The sequence below is a fragment of the Somniosus microcephalus genome, chromosome 20, assembly GCF_052327205.1.
Source record: "Somniosus microcephalus isolate GS21.2 chromosome 20, FLI_Smic_1.0, whole genome shotgun sequence".
NCBI lineage: Eukaryota > Metazoa > Chordata > Chondrichthyes > Squaliformes > Somniosidae > Somniosus > Somniosus microcephalus.
Genome location: NC_141006.1, coordinates 61,390,086 through 61,405,851, shown reverse-complemented (window position 1 = coordinate 61,405,851; position 15,766 = coordinate 61,390,086). Strand labels below are relative to the sequence as shown.

General features: G+C 45.6%; 1 long non-coding RNA gene across 1 annotated transcript; it reads left to right on the top strand.

Moving 5' to 3' along the window:
• Positions 1 to 6,521: 6,521 nt before the first annotated feature.
• LOC147103333 (uncharacterized) lies at positions 6,522 to 7,606 on the top strand. The gene is made up of 2 exons (XR_015072994.1): positions 6,522 to 6,655; positions 7,425 to 7,606. It is a non-coding gene; the product is annotated as an uncharacterized LOC147103333 (long non-coding RNA).
• Positions 7,607 to 15,766: the final 8,160 nt, after the last annotated feature.

The following is a 15,766-nucleotide window of genomic DNA, read 5'->3' as shown; positions in this document are numbered from 1 at the left end:
GTTGAGGTAGGAGAGCTGCTGGCGGTATACCCTGGGAGGGTAAGGCCTCCTGTGCCGACGCCTGTTGGCCCTCCTCCGTCTGGCCATGATTGGCACTCTCTCTCGGTGTCTCTGAGCCCTCTCAATGCAATGGAGAAACCCAACGTTTCCACCCATTGCAGCCCCCATTATATGTGGCCACTCAAGGCTATGGCACTGAAAAATCAATCCAACTGCAAAGCTCTGGGCTGAAGCCAGAAGTACCTGTGCGAGCGCTGAGTCAATGCAGAAAGCTCTCTCCCTTTGTCTCTCTGCAAATCTCTCTCTCTCTCACACAGAAGGAGTGGTCCAAAATGGCTACCACTAAGAAGGCAGGAAGAGCCCCCTTTAAATAGCGCCCCCCCAGTCCCACAGCGACTGGGAACCGTTCCACTCAACCAGTCGCTGGGAGCGCCAGGCGGAAAGAAGGGGGGGCGCCACTGAAGTTCCGGTTTGGGGCGCACCAAGGGCGTTGTACCATGAAATGACGTCAGGATCTGCGCGCGCAGCTGAGCGGGCATTGCGGTTTTGCGCTGCCGCTAAATGTCCACTCAAGTTCGCGAGAGGCGCAGATCGCGCCGCGCCCGGGCGCTAGTCGCTTCGCGCCCCACTTATCGCCCTCTTAAGGCGCTAGCGGCTGGCGCTACCAACTGAATTTCTAGGCCTAGATGTTGAAAAAAGTATTCTGTAGATTGGCAGCTGCTTGTAAATCACTGGCTTCTGGCATTGGAGAGATGGCAGCTTATCAGGGTCAGAAAAAAACAGCAGGAAATAACTGGCTTTTTTGTCCTTTTCGTGCAATACTTTTGAAGCATAACGGACTCCAGACTTCATTAATGCAGAAAACTGAGCCAAGCATTTCTGAGTGAGCAGCAATGTACAACAGTGACACCTATTGTTCCTTTTACGGATTTATTTTTTTTACATCTCAATAATGATGCATAGAGGTTAATTGATCAATTCTAACAATGGTTCTGATGATTGGTCTACCCCCCAAACATTTATTTATTTTGCTCTTACAGATGCTGACTGGCCTGCTGTGTATTTCCAGCGGTTTCCTGTAGTGGAAACGGCCACCAGTTTCAGGCTCTTCTGGCTACAAACATAAAAACATACGCACATACAAACATACAAACATACAAACATACGCACATACAAACATACAAACATACGCACATACGCACATACAAACATACAAACATACGCACATACAAACATACAAACATACACACATACAAACATGCGCACATACAAACATACAAACATACACACATACAAACATACGCACATACAAACATACAAACATACGCACATACAAACATACGCACATACAAACATACAAACATACAAACATACGCACATACAAACATACGCACATACAAACATACGCACATACAAACATACAAACATACGCACATACAAACATACGCACATACAAACATACAAACATAAAAACATACGCACATACAAACATAAAAACATACGCACATACGCACATACAAACATACAAACATACGCACATACAAACATACGCACATACAAACATACAAACATACGCACATACAAACATCCGCACATACAAACATACAAACATACAAACATACGCACATACAAACATACGCACATACAAACATACAAACATACGCACATACAAACATACGCACATACAAACATACGCACATACAAACATACGCACATACAAACATACGCACATACAAACATACGCACATATAAATATACGCATATACAAACATACACACATACAAACATACAAACATGTGAACATACAAACTTACAAACATATGCACATACAAATATACGCATATACAAACATACACATACAAACATACATACATACAAACATATGCACATGCAAACATATGCACGTGCAAACATGTGAACATACAAACATACGCACATACAAACATACGCACATACAAACATACGCACATACAAACATATGCACATATAAATATACGCATATACAAACATACACACATACAAACATACAAACATGTGAACATACAAACTTACAAACATATGCACATACAAATATACACATATACAAACATACACATACAAACATACATACATACAAACATATGCACATGCAAACATATGCACGTGCAAACATGTGAACATACAAACATACGCACATACAAACATACGCACATACAAACATACGCACATACAAACATATGCACATATAAATATACGCATATACAAACATACACACATACAAACATACAAACATGTGAACATACAAACTTACAAACATATGCACATACAAATATACGCATATACAAACATACACATACAAACATACATACATACAAACATATGCACATGCAAACATATGCACGTGCAAACATGTGAACATACAAACATACGCACATACAAACATACGCACATACAAACATATGCACATACAAACATACGCACATACAAACATGCAAATATGCAAACATATGAAATTGACGATCAGGAAAAGACCAGCTGGTCCATCAAGCCTGCCCGCACTAACGATGGCCAGAGCATCATTACTAAACAGGTGTTCCCTTCCCTGCTTCCTGCTATTAAAGAAATGTCTGCACATCCTCAAACTCATTGATAAATCATTACATTCTGCCCATAGAAAGGGATTCTTTGCAAGTGCACATGCACACAGCTCCCACTGAGAGTTAAATATTAAAGTGAGCAAAAAGTTGATGGGGCGGTCATTTTTCAGCTGACGTTGAAAGGATTAAAATTGATGATGTTTAAAAAGGTCCAAGGTGGTCTTTGGAATTGGTAAAGCTCACTTTGCATCAGTTACAGTTACACTCACTTATGATTTATCATCACACGGCAACGTTTATTATTTTTGGTTTGGCCGCACTGCAGAGTAATTCCATACTGCTTGGCTGGAGATGCACATTTGCTCTGCAGGCAAAGCATTAACAGGATGCGTTATTACGACATTCACAGCTAGGTATCATTCAGATTTTCTAGTTTTCTTACCTTAAATAATTAAAGTATTAATGTCAGCCATCAGCCATGCCTCTGTTGGTATCACTTTTGCCTCTGAATCAGACGGCTGTGGGTTCAGGTCCCACTCCAGAGGCTTGAGCACATTATCCAGGCTGACACTCCAGAGCATTACTGGGGGAGCGCTGCACTGTTGGAGGTGCCGACTTTCAGATGAGATGTTAACATAATAAGAACAATAGGAGCAGGAGTAGGCAATGTTCCCTGTAATTTTGTTTGGCGCCGCGCGGCCCCTTTAAGGTTTTTCTCATTGAAAAGCTGGCAAGCCGGATGCTCGGGGTCCCTGGACCAATGCACAGCCACGCGGCCGCACAGCTCACAGGGAACATTGCGTGTAGGCCATAAGTCCCCTCGAGCCTGCTCGCCAGTCAATAAGATCATGGTTGAACATCTACATCAACTCCAGTTTCCCACCCTATTCCCAATATCCCTCGATTCCCTTAGTGTCCAAAAATCTATCGATCTCAGCCTTGAATATACTCACCAACTGAGCATCCACAGCCCTCTGGGGTAGAGAATTCCCAAGATCACAACCCTCTGAGTGAAGAAATTTCTCCTCATCTCAGTCCTAAATGGCCAACCCCTTATCCTGAGACAATGACCCCTAACATAGAAGATAGGAGCAGGAGTAGGCCATTCGGCCCCTCGAGCCTGCTCCGCCATTCAATGCGATCATGGCTGATCATCCAAATTCAGTACCCGGTCCCTGCTTTCTCCCCATGCCCCTTGATCGCTTTAGCCTTAAGAAATATATCCAACTCCTTCTTGAATATATTAAATGAACTGGCCTCCACCGCCTTCTGTGGTAGAGAGTTCCACAGGTTCACCACTCTCTGGGTGAAGAAATTCCTCCTCATTTCTGTCCTAAATGGCCTACCCTTTATCCTTAGGCTGTGTCCCCTGATTCTAGACTCCCCAACCATCGGGAACATCCTTCCTGCATCTAGTCTGTCCAGTCCTGTCAGAATTTTATAAGTTTCAATGAGATCACCTCCCCTAGTTCTATACTCTCCAGCCAGGGGAAACAGCCTCTCAGCATCTACCCTGTCAAGCCCTCTAAGAATTTTATACATTTCAATGAGATCACCTCTCATTCTTCTAAACTCTAGAGCATATAGGCCCGTTCTACTCAATCTCCCCTCACAGGACAACCCTCTCATCCCAGGAATCAATCTAGTGAATCTTTGTTGCATCGCCTCCAAAGCAAAGATATCTTAGGTAAGGAGACCAAAACTGTACACAATATTCCAGGTGTGGTCTCACCAAAGCCCTATATAACTTCAGCAAGACTTCCTTAATCTTATACTCCAACACCCTTGCAATAAAGGCTAATGTACCATTTGCCTTCCTAATTGCTTGCTGTACTTGCATGTTAACTTTCTGTGATTCGTGTACCAGGACACCCAAGTCCATCTGAATACCAACTAGTCTCTCACCTTTTAAAATATATTCTGCTTTTCTATTCTTCCTCCCAAAGTGGATAATTTCACATTTTCCCACATTATACTCCAGCTGCACCTTCTTGCCCACTCTAAGCCTGTCTGGAACACTTGTTAAACCGAGGCCCTTCTGCCCAGGTCAGGTAGAGCTATGAGGGAAGAGTTCTACCCACACTGTCCCAACAATGTGCGTTAGCTCCACTCTCACAGCACTCCCAGGTTCAATGTGCCATTTCCATTTCTAACACTTGTCATCCTATGACCTACCTCCTCCTATCTTGAGTGATCTTTTCCAATTCAGCATCAATTTGACCTGAGTTTTGAGTCATTTTGTTCTGGGTTTCTCACCCTGCAGCCTTATAGCTGTAAACATGTGTAGACTTTCCTCCCATCAGTCTGGGCTGCAATCAAACAACAACAGCGTTTTACTGCCCTTTAATGTGCACTCCCCTCCTCTTCGGATGCTGCGACATTGTTGGATTCTCCACATTGGCAGGGCGGGGCTCCCTCTTCGTGGCAAAACTCTTGCCGCAAACACTCGCTGAATTGGTAATGGCCCAGGTCACAGTGGGTTCAGAGGGTCAGGCCACAGCCTCACCCCACCCCTAGCCCATTAAAAAGAGGTGAATCCAACTCGTTAAATCAAGACCCCCGTCTACAACAGCAACAACTTGTATTTATACAACACCTTTAACCTAGTATAACATCCCAAGGCCCATCACAGGAGCAATTATCAAAGCAAATTTTCACACCGAGCCATATAAGGAGATCTTAAGGTAGACAAAGAGGTGGGTTTTAAGGAGCGTCTTAAAGGAGGCGAGAGAGGTAGAGAGACGGAGTGGTTTAGGGAGGGAATTCCAGGGCTTAGGGCCTAAGCAGCTGAAGACACAGCCGCCGACGGTGGAGCGATTAAAATCGGGGATGCGCAAGAGGCCGGAGATGGAGGAATGCAGAGATCTCGGAGGGTTGTAGGGCTGGAGGAGGTTACAAAGATAGGAAGGGGGCGAGGCCTTGGAGGGATTTGAAAACCCAAGTTGAAGGGTAACTCACTGTTATAATCCCCTTTAGTTCAAGTAAATAAAAAAAAATCTATTGCTTTTGCTGTGGCGGATTTTCCTAGTTTCGGATTTGTACTTTGTCATAATGTCCACCAGATGGTGTAATGTGTTATTCTGAAACCAGACGCTGTAAATGTTCAACTTGACATTAGGTGGTGCTGCTCGATGTCCAAACTGGTACATTCCATCCCCGTATCTCAGTCCTGGCATGCCAAGAATTTTGGGTGTACAACATAACTTGAGCTGTACGTGAAAATGTAAGGAGAAGGGGCACATTGCCAATATATCTATTTTGTTTTATTTTTCTCCCCTCTCCCTTTGTAAATTGCCACGGATCGATTTTCTGCGTTAAAGGGGCGAGCTATATAAATGCAAGTTGTTCCTGTTGTTGCACAGTGTCACTACCGAGCAGAAAGGTCAGGAAGTATTCGCCTGTGTGGGGCCCTGTGCAGTGTCCTGTCGCCCCTTAACTGTTGTCATTTCAGACTCCGTGAATATTTGCTGCACCTCTTCTGCTGTGTACCCTCCGTTGCTATAGCAACCCAAGAGAGAGTTGAATGTCAAACTTGCAAGCTGGGTCTCATTTTCAGTCGTCGAAGTCCAGTGGTGCGTTCCTGTGGTGGTGGGCGGGGGGGTGAGAAGAAAATTATAAATCTGCAATGACACTAGATCACAAATAACTGGACAGGAGATGAAATAGGCCTAGGGAATTGATGTTTATAGAGTTAATCTTAGTCCATCTCCAGTATACAAAAACAATGAGATTCCGATTAATAAACAATTCCACACTTCAAGATATTTAAATTTGTCAATTCTGAAATAAAGTTAACAAGCAGATGAAATTAAAATGTAAAACAACAACAGAAAATGCTGGAAAGTGTTTCCAGCGTTTTTTGTTATTTCAGATTTCCAGCATCTGCAGTATTTTACTATTGAAAGTAAAATGTGTTTGAATTGTCTTGTGTTGGGGTGGGGGCGGGTTTAGATAGTGATGTTACAGATTTTAATTGTGCATGTTGCTATGGCGATTGTTATGCATGTTGCTATGGCGACGGACAGATACAAGTTGATTGAGCAGGTGCTGGGAGGAAATGGGTGGAGCAGCAAAGGAGGGTGAGATTTTACACAATGTTATTGTTGCACACTGCATATTCATACCGGTGGGGGGAGGGTTCAACTAAAACCCTAATAAATTAGTCAATCAGTGCTTTAACACAGAGCTCGACTTGTAACAGGCAGCTTTTTATTGGGAAGGGGGAATGCGCATGAAATCACTGCTTTGCCTGAATTTGACAGTAAAAGTTACACGGGGAAGTTGATAAAGGAAGAAGAATTCTGCTTCTCATGGAAAGGCCTTTGATCTCCAGCCTGTGCTGAGTTGGCTCCTGAATGTTGTCAGTGACCTTGGCTGGAGAGCGTGTGCGGTGATTGGATGAGGCCGGGGTTGGGATTGGTGGTGATGCCCCGCACAGTCGAATAGCCTTCCGCCAACTCTGTGTCTGAGGTTCATACGTGAAGAATAACGGGGTTGGGGGGAGTGGGTGATCAGTCTCTGTTGGAACCAGAGCCCGGCGAAGAAAGTGGCCACCACTAGGAGAGGACCAGAGAAAATTAAAGGGAAAAAGACCAGATTTAGGAACAGCTTCTTTCCCAGGGCTGTCATCCTACTGAACTCCACAAATAAACTCTAAAGCCTGCACATCTGCCAATGCACTTTATTATGGTCATATTTATGTTAATATACTACAAGCCAAATGTATATTGAATGTTTAAATGTCTTAATCCAAATGTACACTCTCGGGAGCCGCAAGCCTACATTTCATTGTACTGCACTTGTGCACTAACAATGACAATAAAAGTTGATTTGATTTGATTTGATTAGATAGAAAAAGAACAACGGCAAGAAGAGCGTAGCCTGACCGAATCTATCGCTCTCGGAATAAAGCTACATTGTTGATTGAGCATGTGCTGGGAGGAAATGGGTGAGGCACCAAGAAAGGTTGAGATTTCCAGCAGCCGCTGTATTTTGCTTTTGACTGTAAGAATAAAATTGCTTTTACTTAGCTAACGTCCCAGTGTGTGATTGGCCTAAACCCATGGGTTAAGGGTTTAATGAGTGCAATGAGTGTGGGATGCAACAAGTATTCACTTGTAAAACTGTCCCTCTCCCAGCGGGTGACATTTTTCCTGTCGTTAATTGCAGTTGGTACTCACAGTGACTTTTTCCAGTAAAATTATCAACAGAAGGAGTAACTCCTCCCCTCCCCCACCTCTCCCATTCCCCTCCCCCATCCTCTCACCCTCCCTTGCTGGGAGCCGATGTAGATCAGCGAGCACAGGGGCGATGGGTGAACGGGGCTTGGTGAGTGTTAGGATGTGGGCAGCAGAGTTTTCGATGAGTTCCAGTATGAGGCTTTACACCAACTGTATATTTGTAATGTATGTGCACCCTATACCACTCACGCTACAGATAGAGACAGTTCATAGTATCATACAGTACAGAAGCAGGCCATTTAGCCCATCATGTCTGTGCCAGTTCTTTGAAAGAGCTCTCCAATTAGTCCCACTCCCCTGCCCTTTCTCCATAGCACGGCAAAATATTCCCCTCCAAGTATTTATCCAATTCCCTTTTGAAAGTTATTATTGAGTCTGCTTCCACGTGCATTCCAGATCATAACAGCTCGCTGCGTAAAAAAACTCTCCTCATCTCGCCTCTGGTCCTCTGGTTACCGACACTTCTGACACTGGAAACAGTTTCTCCTTATCTACTCTCTCAAAACCCCTCCAAATTTTGAACACCTCTATCAAATCTCCACTTAACTTTCCCTGCTGTAAGGAGAACAATCCCAGCTTCTCCAGTCTCTCCACATAACTGAAGTCCCTCATCCCTGGCACCATTCTAGTAAATCTCCTCTGCACCCTCTCCAAGGCCTTGACATCCTTCCTAAAGTGTGGTGCCCAGAACTGGTCACAATACTCCAGCTGATGCCTAACCAGTGTTCTATAAAGGTTTAGCATAACCTCCTTGCTTTGTACTCTATTCCTCTGTTAATAAAACCAAGAATCCTTACCCTTTTTTTTAACAGCCTTCTCAACTTGTCCTGCCACTTTCAAAGATTTGTGTATATACATCCCGGGGTCCCTCTGTTCCTGCACCCCCTTTAAAATTGTACCATTTAGCTTATATAGCCTCTCCTCATTCTTCCTACCAAAATGCATCACACCACACTCTCCGTGTTAAATTTCATCTGTAGGTCCATTTTACCAGACTCTCTATGTCCTCCTGAAGTCTGTTACTATCCTATTGGGGGATGTTAATGGCCATGACAGCATGAATAATATAGAGCACGCCACTGTGAAGGCTCACAACCTAACGTTTGGCAGGCTCACTGAGAAACAGCTGACAGTGAGAGATTGCAGCCACCCCACCTCACACAGTGCTCAGGGGATTAATCACAAAGCATTGTGAAATTACACTGCAAGCGGTAGCCACCTGGGCCCTTCAGCCCTGCCAGAGAGATGTGGCAACAACCGTGTGCTTTGGAATCGAAACCCTCGCGTACAACATGGCGGGCGCAAATCCTGGTTAGTTTTCTATTTGATTCTCAGTTAAAGATTTTGGCAAAGTGAAGTGGCGATGCGGGGGTGGGGGCTAGTTTCTGGGTGTACTCGGAAACGCTGACACCATTGAAGCTGATAGACCATCTCCATGTCAGGTGATGCTCATCCCTTGCCATTGTTTAGCCGTGACGTACTTCTCCCAGTCCCCACACATTTCCATTGTTTAGCCATGATGTATGACAGCGTGTTGAAGCTCAATGTGTGGGAGGGTGTAGATGATGTGGGAATGTGAAGTGTGCAGCTGCAATTAGAAAGAGCAAAAGACAAAAAAAAAACAAGCTGGATTTAAAGGGCTATCGTACAATGGAGTAAAATCAGTTCTGTGTCAATTACTTGCTCTTCTGACCCTTTAATAACTGGATTGTTTCTAAGGTTCTGTTTTATACATAGAATCATCAAATTTTACAGCACAGAAGAAGACCATTCGGCCCATCGTGTCTGTGCTGGCTCTTTGAAAGAGCTGTCCAGTTAGACCCACTCCCCATCGCCCTGCAAATTTTTCAAGTATTGATCCAAATCCCTTTTGAAAGTTACTATTGAATCTGCTGAAGGCACGGCCGCCAATGGTGGAGCGTAGGAAGTGGGAGATGCACAAGAGGCCAGAACTGGAGGAGCGCAAAGATCTCGGAGGGTTGTAGGATTGCAGGAGATTACAGAGATAGGGAGGGGCGAGGCCATGGAGAAATTTGAACACAAGGATGGGAATTTTAAAATCAACGTGTTGCCGGACCGGGAGCCGATGTAGGTCAGCAAGTGCAGGGGAAATGGGTGAATGGGATTTGGTGTGAGTTAGGATATGGGCAGCAGAGTTTTGGATGAGCTTAAGTATATGGAGGGTGGAAGATGGGAGGCTGGCCAGGAGAGCATTGGAATAGTCGAATCTGGAGGTAACAAAGGCATGGGTGAGTGTTTCAACAGCAGATGAGCTGAGGCAAGGGCGATGTTACGGAGGTGGATGTAGGTGGTCTTGTCGATGTAGGGGATATGGGAGTCGGACAATCACTAACAGCACAAGGAAAGGGTTTCGGAATTACACCAGTAGCTGGGTTCAACTTCACGCAACATCACAGACAATGGAGTTTCAGAATTTCAGTCTGAAGGATGCATTTTATAGATTCATGCTCCGGGTGCCAAAGATGGCTCACCGGGAGTGCGTATTCGGAGCAGAGCCTTGGAAAAATTTACCCGATGGAGGAATGTTTACTGCTGAGAATGAGATATGCTAAAATAGGACATATTCTCAGAACAAGTTGAGTGAAATCTAGGCTGCTGATAGCTGTGGAGGAGCCTGCAGCCAGTTCACATCTAAAAATGGAAGCACAGAGTAGGAAACAGAAGTAGAGCTTAACAGGGAAAGCAATATAGCAAATCTTTTTCCTCATTATTTCCTGATTCCGCTTTTCATTTCTGGTATGAAACTGCAGTCAAGCCCCACCGATAGTGTTACCCCCTCTCAAGCCAAGCCCAGCACCAGACAGGGGATATGTGGGTAGAGGCATGGGTGGGATAATAGCTTGAGTTCTGGTGTTTGATTTGCTGGTGAGATTAAGAAGGAGAATGTGACGGAGGTGAGGCTATCCCAGCATTCAGAGAACTGCTGACAACGGTTTACTATTGGGTCCTCCACGTGTCAATTTCCCAATATTGGCCAGGACAGGCAAGCATCAACTGGAATAAAATGATGGCCAAATCATCCCAGGCCTACTCTCTTATAAATCTCGGCAACCAATGAGTGAGAGGCATTGCCAGAGTAGGTCACTGACTGATTGGCTTCTAGTCTGGCAGGACAATGTAGCTTTAGTAAGTGGAATCTGAAAGGCTTGTGGGAGGAGGAGGCAGAAGGTCTAACCATTGGTGCTGGTGTAAACTTGTATATTGTAAATTCCAATATTGACAAAGAAAAATTAATCCAAAGCCATACATTCGCAAAAAGCATTTAATGCGGCCTGTGTTCAGTTCTGGGCCCCACACCTCAGGAAGGATATATTGGCCTTGGAGGGGGTGCAATGCAGATTCACCAGAATGATACTGGGGTTAAAAGGGTTAAATTCTGATGGCAGGTCGCATAGACTAAGCTTTTATTCCCTTGATTATAGAAGATTGAGCATTGATCCGATTGAGGTGTTTAAGATGATTAAAGTATTTCATAAGGTAAATAGAGAGAATATTTTCCTCTAGTGGGAGAAGTCCAGAACAAGTGGGCATAACCTTACAATTAGAGCCAGGCTGTTCAGGGGTGATGTCAGTGAGCACTTCTTCACACAAAGGGTAGTGGAAATTTGGAACTCCCCCCCCCAAAAAAGCTGCTGAGGCTGAGGGTGAATTGAAAATTTCAAAACTGAGATTGATAGATTTTTGTTAGGTAAGGGTATTAAGGGTTACAGAACCAAGGCAGGTAGATGGAGTTAAGATACAGATCAGCCATGTTCTAATCGAATGGCAGAACAGGCTCAAGGGGCTGAATGGCCTCCTCCTGTTCCTATGTTCCTAGACCTTCAGAGCGATGGGCTCCCTCTCCCACTCTAGCACAGAACGATTAAATCGTAAGAACAGATTTTCAATAACATTAGAAGGTATTACGTTACTATATTGTCAATCAACCACAGGTTTTAGTTTTAACATATCAGTTATACTTCACATATGTAGTTAAGGTGCAAAATTCTGAAGGGGAGTTAATTTTTTGTTTTGCTGAGGGGTATTACAGTCCTTGGGAGTGAGTTTTGGTCTTTTGGTGCAAGCCAGTCCCACTCAACTGTTGTTTAACTGGTGTTCCTCTCGTGGTGTTGGTTTGTGGGTTTGACTGCAACCTCAATTGGCCCAAACCCACACAACTTGTCAAAGCCACAATGCGCATAGTACACATTAGCTGTTTGTAGTCATGTATGTTGGGTGAATTGGACTGAATTCTTTCATCCCTGCAGAGTATCGGCGCCATGATAAAGTGACACCAGATTTCACAGGGATTAGGACTTTGGACCTGGGTCAGACTGTTTCAGTGCCATCTGGTAGCCCAGTTTGTGCCCCTTCAGTTTTCTCCAGCTGCCCCTCTGAGCTTGGCCTCCGCTGTTTTCTGTGATTCCCATGCCATGCATATGGGCAGATGATGGTGGTGCTCGTTCCTAAAACCCGAAGCTTTTATATTTGTTTCAGCTGGTATTTTGCAGTGAAACCTTTATCCGTTATGATGTACAAGGTTGGGGTATTGCACCAACTGCCCTGATGATGTTGGTGGGCCGATTAGATTTGGAGAGAGGTCCCTATCCGGTCCCTAGTGGTGTCCTGAATTTTTCATAGATTATTCATTCTCGGGATGTGGGCGTTGCTGGCAAGGACGGCATTTATTGCCTTTCCCTAGTTGCCCTGAGAAGCTGGTGATAGGGCCACCTTCTTGAACCGCTGCAGTCCACCTGGTAAAGATGCTCCCACAACGCTGTTAAGCAGTTTGATACAACAGGAGTCAACCGCGCTGGTATGGGACTGGAGTAACATATAGGCCAGACAATAGAATCATAAAATGATACAGCACAGAAGGAGGCCATTCGGTCCATCGTGTCTGTGCCAGCTCTTCAAAAGAGCAACCCAATTAGTCCCACTCCCCTGCCCATTTCTCGTAGCAAGAGGGTTCGAGTACAGGAACAAGGATGTCTTGCTACAGTTGTACAGGGCCTTGGTGAGACCGCACTTTGAGTATTGTGTGCAGTTTTGGTCGCCTTACCTGAGGAAGGACGTTCTTGCCATGGAAGGAGTGCAGCGAAGATTCACCAGGCTGATACCTGGGATGGCAGGAATGACGTATGAGGAGAGATCGTGTCGACTGGGCTTATACTCACTGGGGTTTAGAAGATTGAGAGGGGATCTCATCGAAACCTATAAAATTCTGTCAGGCCTGGACAGACTAGATGCAGGAAGGATGTTTATGATGGCCGGGGAGTCCAGAACCAGGGGTCATAGTCTAAGGATAAGGGGTAAGCCATTTAGGACTGAAATGAGGAGGAATTTCTTCACCCAGAGAGTGGTGAACCTGTGGAATTCTCTGCCACAGAGGGCGGTGGAGGCCAGTTCATTAAATATATTCAAAAAGGAGTTGGATATATTTCTTAAGGCTAGAGGGATTAAGGGATATGGGGAGAAGGCAGGGACAGGGTACTGAATTTGGATGATCAGCCATGATCTCATTGAATGGCGGAGCAGGCTTGAAGGGCCGAATGGCCTACTCCTGCTCCTATCTTCTATGTTTCTATGTTTCTATGGGGGAGAAATTGGGTGAGTAGCGCCACCTGTTAGCGCCTAAAGAGGCAGTCAGTGGCTGTAGCGCCACTGGCTGCGTCTCCGGCAATATTCAGTAGGGTCGCTAATGGTGGCGTTAGGCATTTGCGCTGCGCCGCCACCGATGATGTCATCGGTGTGCGCAGCGCCCCATTCGTGCCCCGTTCGCGATATTTGGTAGCGAACGCCGCAGTTGCGCCTCTCGCTACCCGCGCCCGGTTCACGGGGCCTTACTGTGCCGGCAGCGGTGCAAGTTAAGGTGGAGGTGCGGGGCGGCCGCTTTTTCGGTGGCCGCCTTACAGCACCTCCGTCCCCGGCCTCCTAACCCCCCCCCGCGGCATTGCCGGCTGTTTCCCGAGAGCCCGGCACTCCTCCTTGGTGCCGGGCTCATTTGCCGGCACTCGCGATCGGGGATTGCGCTGTTGCAGGCACCTCCCCCTTAACAGTGGGAGGAAGGCCTGCAGTACCGCAGCGTGCCGTGCCGCAGCGTGTGGCGCTGCGGCACGTTGCGCTGCGATAATCAGTTTCAGCGCCCTAAGAGGGACGCGGAGCGCCTCGAGCCGCGCCCCGTGTCCCTCGAGGGGCACTGAAACTGAATTTCTGGCGATCGGTATCACTCCGATCGCTGCGCTAAATCCTGCGCTCAGGCGACTTTTGCGCCACTTTGGCGCCCCAACCCAATTTCTAGGCCTATGTTTCATAGCCCTGCAGATTTTTCCCCTTCAAGTATTTATCCAATTCCCTTCTGAAAGTTATTATTGAATCTGCTTCCACTGCCCTTTCAGGCAGCGCATTTCAGATTGTAACAACTCACTGCTTAATCTGCCCTTTGGTTCTTTTGCCAATTATCTTAAATCTGTGTCCTCTTGCTACTGATAGCTTCATGGTCACTTTTTTACTGATTTTTTTTTTAACCAAATTCAAATTTTCAAACTGCCATGGTGTGAGTTGAAGCCTTGTCCTCTGGATTACTAGTGCAGGCCTCTGGATTACTCGTCCAATAACAGGTCCGGTAACATAACCATTACACTACTAGATATCTGATTCCAATGGCTGTTGATACAACACTAACCGTGTATCCCTGAGCATCTTTTTAAACCTGGTTGAAGTTGCATTCCATGCAGCGTCAAGACAAAGCGGCGTGAGACTGCCTCCTCCTGGGGCCTCGCGACACTTCTCCTTGGATCAGGTCAGAGTCCAGATTTGTGCTCCAACGTTATCATTGTGGGGAAGTGAAACCAGTTTGGCGCCACGCTGAAGGTGCAGTGTAAACGCACTCTGACAAATTCCTGAAGCTTGCACCGAATTCTTTCATTCCACTAGACCAGGATGGTCCCAGGTTCGATCCCCAGACCCTGCCCAGTTAATTGATCTCAGCAGGGTGTCATGGTGGGACCGTGGCAATTAGCCTGAATGACCCTGAGCTAGGAAAAGGGAAGAATTATCCCCTGATTGATCCATGTGTGAGATATATAATAATATATATATATGTGTATGCACCTACGTGTCGGGATGAGGACAGGATTGGGCTTGGCTTTGATGCCCCAATTTTCATATAATAGATGATCACTTATGTCTGAGTTCCCATGTGTAGAGTGGCTACTCAATTAAAGTGAGTGCCAAGGCCAATGACCTGTAAGAGTCAGTGGACTGGAAATTCCTAAGCCACCAATATGGTGGACAGGAAGCAATTACCCAGTACAAGTCAGAAGTGCACCGCCTGCCATATTGGTAAAAGCCAAAAAGTCGACAAGCAGTGCCCACGCCTGAAACTGAAAAGTTAGTCCCTTTGCATATGCAAATTAAGGGGCCCAATGCCTGCTTGAGGCCCCCACGGCAAGATTGACGCAGCCAGCGCCAGATGCACTCAGCAAAACCAGATCTACATGTGGCCTAACAGCCTTAAAGGGACCGAGGCCCAATATTGGGGCACCTCATCATTCAGGTGCAGGGATTGTTCCTGACGTGCCCGAATTTCTAGGTCAGGAGAGCAGGGGAGAAGACAAATTCTAAACTGCGGCTTTTTCTTTAAATAGTAATTTTATTTTAAGTATTGCTGTCCTACAGCTGAATGTGAGAGTTTCACTTCCTGCCATGCTTGCCATGATGCCACAGCTGATGAATGCGGCACAAATCTGTTAATTCTAGCGTGAGGCTGCCCAAAAACAGTCTGAAACTGTTTCCTCTCAAGGACAGGCAGGATTGGAGCAAACTCTCTCAGGAAATCGTAACCCACTTCTCAGCCAATTTTTTCTTATCATATAAATATATATATACATACATATATACGGCATCTTTTGATTGGCTTCACCAACAATGACAATAAATCGGGTTGTT